Source organism: Nicotiana sylvestris, chromosome 4 (assembly GCF_000393655.2).
Source record: "Nicotiana sylvestris chromosome 4, ASM39365v2, whole genome shotgun sequence".
Classification (NCBI taxonomy): Eukaryota; Viridiplantae; Streptophyta; class Magnoliopsida; order Solanales; family Solanaceae; genus Nicotiana; species Nicotiana sylvestris.
The window spans coordinates 101,568,227-101,574,709 of NC_091060.1; the positions used below are offsets into that span (position 1 = coordinate 101,568,227).

The window sequence follows — 6,483 nt, forward strand, 5'->3', positions numbered from 1 at the left end:
ACCAGAAGACCATGATATCCGTAACCGACCGAATATCATGGCGGAGATCTCGGCATATGTCGACCTGAGATCATCGATCAGTTAATTAGGGGATTTTTATCTTTTATAGAGTTGTACCTAATATAGGACTCTCCTACTATATAAAGGGAGGTCTGATTACTTGTAAAGTACATGGTAACACGCAGTCCAAAGTAGTATATTATTAATTTCTTTCTTTAAGCTCTTGTTCTTCTGTATCTTGATATCGATCCAGCTGCATCCATTTTAAGTGTGACTGACTTTGCAAGACTGTAACTGTTCAAGTTGTGTGGTTTAAATTTACTTTATCATTGTTCGTTTCAATTGCAATTCTAATTTATCGCTTTGTTGTGTCATTTTAATCCACGCATCCTTAAAACCACTTACAAATTTAATTGTTATCCGATTTCGAGGATAAATACAGTGCAGTGGCACTTACCAACAAATTAAATATTCCTCTCTCTAGCAAGGGTCCAAAATGCAAATCGCTAAAGATCCGACCTTTGTTTTATACTACTAATTTCAAAATATTTATTTCATTGTTAAATTTTGTGCCAATTCAAATATCTCCACAGCAATTGTTACGAGAGAGTATTCTCTTATGAGTTTGAAGAAATAGAGGAGTTAATATTTCTAATACAATAGAGGACTAAAAGCACATATTACTAAAGTTGGTAACAACTTACTAAAATACAAAAAACCCTAGAGCACCATTTCTCTCCTATATAAACTCATATATGCTTTATCATTCTCTCATCAATCACTTCTCAACCTGTGCGGCTATACATGAACACATCTCAAGATAATGATGAGGATGAGGATTTCAACGACGATGAAGACGTTGGAAGCCAATTCCACCTTGAATCCTGTAAAAGGTTTCATCCAAATTGAATCAATGAGTCACCAAATTGTTAGTTCTTTTCTTCATTAATAGCATTTGTATTTGTTTAATATTCTATTCTTTTATTCTTTAATTGGTTCTTACACTTATAACTGTCAATATGCTTAGGTAATGGAGCCTTGCTGCTTGAACGATCTCCCTTCCGGATATCATGGTATCTACAATCGGTTAAGTTTGTTTATAAATATTGTAACACATGAAAAAATAAAAATTGATGCCATAAAAAATCTTTTAAAATTCACTCTTCTTAATCTTTCAGATCCATAAAGCATTTTTTTCTTCTCCTAGAGTAAGTCGTCCATTCAGCATTAATTAATAAAAGGAATACAATCCCCTTTTTTCAGTTTGCAAAGAGTGGTTAAAATTATAATTTTATCAATTTGTTTGTTCAATTTTGGTACAATTATTATTTTAAGCCATCTTTATATACTGTAGTTTTGGAAAGAGTATCATGCTATGTCTAAACTTCAAACAGTTAGCTTTGAATGTTCGAATTTATGCACAGAATCTTTACGTTGGAGATTTTATTGTTCAAACATTAAGTATTTAGCTTTAAATGTTCGTGGACGTAGAGTACTTATCTATAATCTGTTTAAATCTTATGTTTCGATTTTAATATATGTATATCTGTATGGTTTTGTCAATTACGACACATTTTTTATGTTTTTCTTGCTCCGAAGCACATTTAGGTTTGATGTCCAATAGAGAAGGAGATCTCCATCCTGGCCTTTCTGTATCGAACTCATCATTGTAAGATTTATTAGGTTTGATGCACTTGCTTGAATTCCATTGATCAGTTGCAGCAGCAGCAACAACAAGAGCAGAACTAGAAAGATCAATAGCAACAGTAACAGTAACAGCAACGACAACAGCTACAACATTAAAGTAGCGAAGCAGCAGTAGTATACGAGAATTATATGGAATTACATGTATGTCTCACAGGAGCGGAGCTAAAGTACTATGTACTTTCCATAGAACTAGTAGTTTTTTTTATTAGATATATATTTGTGTTAGGAAATCCAGTAATTATGTAATAATATTTAATTGCGTAGCTAGAGAATATGTATCTATCTTATATCTTTGTTTTAGAGAACTCTAGTTTGTCTTAAAAGACAAAATAATATACTATATGGTTCATAATTTCATATAACTAACCCTTATGTTTAGTTTGTCGAGTTACAACAATAATCCTGTTAAACAACATCTCTTTATTTGGATTTCCCAACATGATGAGAATAAATAACGATCCAAAAATGGTAACACTCCACCTGTGTTCAACGACACCATACCATCTAAAGAGTAATTTACAAGTAGATGTGTGTTAATTACTATGTACACCTTATTAACCTATCTATATATTAAAGGGAAGATAGAAGTTTTAGTCTTTAGGTTGTTGCCTAAGCCTGATTTTAGTCCTTGTATTAGTGGACCAAGCACATTTAACCTTCAATTGGAAAAATTGTACTCCTCTATTTCAGTTTATGTGAACCTATTTCTTTTTTGGTCCGTTTCAAAAAGAATGAACCTTTTCTAAATTTGGTAACAATTTAGCTTAAAGTTACAACTTTACCCTTAATAAGAAGCTTTTATAACTATACAAATACTCTGGGCCCCATTTGGACTTGTTTAGGACCACAAATTCCAAAAGTCTTCATTTTTTACTTAAACTTCGTGCCCAGCCAAACAAGTTCACATAAATTGGAACGGAGGGATCAGAGTACAATTTTTGTCCTTTAACCTAACTACTTGAAGTTAACATTGTTAACTTTTGATTCTTTTCTTAACTACTTCAATATACTACTTAGAGTTTATACCCCATTTGCATCTGCATATCTCTAACGCAGAAGACAAGAAATCTTGGCAAACAAAACATAAGAGTTATAAACCAGTAACTGAAGAACACAGATCTACCCCATATGGTGCACCTAGTATTGAAATTAAGAAAGAAAGCCAATTTGCAGTAACATTGCCAATAAAATAACACAAGCTGCATTTCTAGAAAGCTATTCTTTTTTTTTTTTTGAAGAATGTTCTTATTACTAATGCCATGTCCAGTGGAAGTAGGTACAGAAGTCACTCGTGTATTAACAAAAAGTATTTTTTGGGAGAAGGTACTTTTTCCAGAAGTAGCCATAATGAGAATCCGATTCGCATCATTTCAAGTCCGTTTCTTAACAAATTTTACGGGCTCAACTTAAATACCATATAAGACCTGTACCGGGCTCCGAAACCAAAATATGGGCCGATACCACCAAATTCTAATACATTCACATTTCCAAAAACTCCTAAAATTTCAGAGAACAATTTTCTTTAAAAATTCATTTCTAGGGCTTGGGACCTCGGAATTCAATTTCGGGCGTACGCTCAAATCCCATATTTTCCTATGAACCCTCCGGAACCGTCAAATCACCGGTCCGGATCCGCTAACCCAAAATATTGACCGAAGTCAACTTAAATTCATTTTAAAAGTAAAATTTATCATTTTTCACAGATTTTCACATAACGGCTTTCCAGATACACTTCCAGACAGCGCATGCAAATCGAGGTGAGACAGAAAGAGTTTTTTAGGCCTCAGAACACAGATTTATTTCTAAAATAAGTGATGACTTTTTGGGTCATCACAATACCATATTGATTCCGAACCAATATAAAATTCCTGGTGTCGTTTACTTTTTCGCTCTTATATTATATTATGTTACTTTACTGTTTATTGTGATAAACACTTGTTTAAATCGAAAGGACTAACAGTTCTATGTAGGCTGTCTCTGCATAAGTCGACTAGGTCTGAAGAGCAGTCGACTAGAAATTTAAAAAGGTTACAATTCACCCCCTCTTGTACTTTCATAATAAATTTGACAATGGAAGATATAGCATGTAACAGTAAATTCAATTAAGCCACATAAGAATAAACTCGATAATGGAAACTAGAGCATGAAATAACGACTACAATCTAAGAATATAAGAATGAATTGAATAACGAAAGATGTTAATAACAACTGCTAACTAAAAGCATTAAGTAACCTAAGAGTATAACCGGTCAATTTTGCCACATATAAGCGGGGTTCACACTCGTCACCTCATGTACACGTCTTTCACATAATTCAAACAATACTAACAGTGTTCCAGTTCAAAAAAGGGTTTGATAAACTTACCTCAAAAGTGAGAAGTAACTTGGGGCTCAACCAACAAAAGTGTTGTTAGTAACTTGGGGGTAGAAATTTATGAGAGAAGAGTTTTTGAGGTTTTCTTTTGCTAGAGAAGACGAAATTATAGGAGGTGGTTAAGAATATCTTCACAAGGGTGATATATATCACCTTAGATAACGATGAACAAAAGGTGGTTGTCCAAACTTTTTCTTCTTTGGATAAATACAAAAGGGTGGTTGCCCAAAACATTAACTATCAAATATATTTCATAACAATTTATCAAAATGATATTAAGTGTTAAACATAGCAACACCATGAAACTTCTTTGTACATATTAACACAATGTAGAGTAAGGAATTTTCCTATATCGTCAAATTAATGTTTAGGAAGTGTGAAGTAAAATCTATCCTAGCTAGTTATAAAGATGGTCAATTGAGATTGCAAATATTAGTCTAAAAACTTTGGGATGTTACAGAAGACCTCTAAACAACTCGGAATCACCTCAACTTTTGCACACAAGTTTCAAATGGCACAACTTTAGCGTATTTAATGGCCTAGGGTTAGGAGGTAACCATACTTAAACATAGTTCTAGCATTAGGGATAGATCTGGACGTAATTGTCTATCGTTTTTTATATATCAGGCATTGTATTCTCTAGATAATTCAAATCGAAGCAATTTGATGTCCATTTCGGGCATATATGACATGACTTATTAATATATTCACCTTTGTCATATATTTCATACATCACGCTAGATAGATATCATATTCATAAAATACGATTCATTTTCAAGATGCCTTGGTGGCGAAACGGTAGACACGCATGACTCAATCTCGTGCTAATAAAGGTGGAGGTTCGAGTCGTCACCTATAGATTTACGGGAATTCAATATTTTTTAAAAATAATATTACAAATATTATATATGGATGAGGACCACAATCCCACAAAAATAGAACTTTGACATTTGCATTAAAATAGTTAGTAAATCAGATCTTTTATGGAGTAAATCAGAGTATACTAAGTAAATCAGATTATGTTTTAGTAAAGTTTGTAACAACTTTTGACCATAGAGCCCAATTCCTCTCCTATATATAGAGATATACTTTACCACTCATCCTCATTCTCAACACAACTCAACCTATCTAGAACCTGCAGTGGAGATGAAGAGGACTACGACTAATGAAGAGAACGTCGGTGAGAATGACAATAACGAAGATGATGAAGACGATGACATCCAATTCCTTATGAGTCTTCTTCATGGATTCTTCAACATTGAATCAATGAGTCACCATGTTTGTAAGTTCCTCTCTCTTTGTTTGTGCTTTGGTTCTCATCATTGGTGTGTCGATCGATGTGCCCTTTTCCTTTATAAAATTCACACAAACACATGGAATCTAATGAATTATATTTATTGACTAGTTGTTTTCGTAGTGTGCATGTTTTGTGGTTTTGCTACAACAATAAAAGACGGTATGTTTGATTCACCTGGGAAAGCTACATCAATTTCCTTGTCTTCCTTTCTTCCGATGGTAGCCTTGAGCTTTCTCGTCTCTTGTTGCAAGCTTCGACCCATTGCATGTTGATCGTATTAATCCTTTAAAATACGATCAAAATTATTCGGGAGGTTCATTGGTAGGTAATTAAGCAACAATGAATTGTTTGTTTGTTATATTCATTGAGTGTTTGGAATAATATTCCACTCTACTTCTGACCCTCTATTATTCCTCTTCCTCTCAGGTCTTCCACTAGCTTTGGCTGACCAATCACAAGTTTGGGCACCTACAAAATCTCCCGGAGATGTACAAGTTACAGCTGAATCCTGAGCCTTCTTTGGGAGGAAGCATGAAAACTTCGAAGCAACCTTCATTTCTTGAATTGATCGCGAGGATAGAATACTTGGAAAGACAAGAACAACGACGACAGACCAACTTTAATGGGGGAGATATCGGAAGAACAAAATAATAGATAGCTTATTAATTAAATATTATGAATGAATTAGACTTAGATAATCAGAATGAATTGATTTGTATAGGATGTACAAGATAAGGCTTTTTCTGGAAATTAGCTTCAGTATGTAAGGTGTAAAGTGGTAGTGTAATCTGAATTTCCATTTATTGTGTTGATTGTTTTAAGTGAATTCCCACATTTGCATATTCAGTTTTCATTTGACAGTACTTTACGATCCAAAGAGAGATTTATTGTAGACTCTTTTTTTTTTTGCACCACTTTTACTATAGAATTCCCACATTAATTTGCAGTTTTCGTTCTTTGTTTTTATTTATTTTGCAGCCTTTTTAATGTTTAGGGCTATTGTTTAGTTAAGGAATTTAAAGACGTGGAAGGAACAAGTGTACGCATCAAATGATTGAAAGATAACTTTGCTACTGAAATTGAAGTAAAATTTCACAGATCTAAAC

At 33.5% G+C, this 6,483-nt stretch overlaps 2 long non-coding RNA genes across 3 annotated transcripts; both read left to right on the forward strand.

The window, feature by feature from the left end:
• The first annotated feature begins 766 nt into the window (after window positions 1–766).
• Window positions 767–2,026, forward strand: LOC104234286 (uncharacterized). The gene is made up of 3 exons (XR_712925.2): window positions 767–928; window positions 1,028–1,073; window positions 1,600–2,026. It is a non-coding gene; the product is annotated as an uncharacterized lncRNA (long non-coding RNA).
• Window positions 2,027–5,204: 3,178 nt separating this feature from the next.
• Window positions 5,205–6,223, forward strand: LOC138889030 (uncharacterized). 2 transcript variants are annotated; one of them, XR_011406586.1, is made up of 3 exons: window positions 5,205–5,362; window positions 5,486–5,698; window positions 5,804–6,223. It is a non-coding gene; the product is annotated as an uncharacterized lncRNA (long non-coding RNA). The 2 variants fall into 2 exon arrangements; XR_011406587.1 differs by having other exon boundaries at window positions 5,498–5,698.
• The last annotated feature ends 260 nt before the right edge of the window (window positions 6,224–6,483 follow it).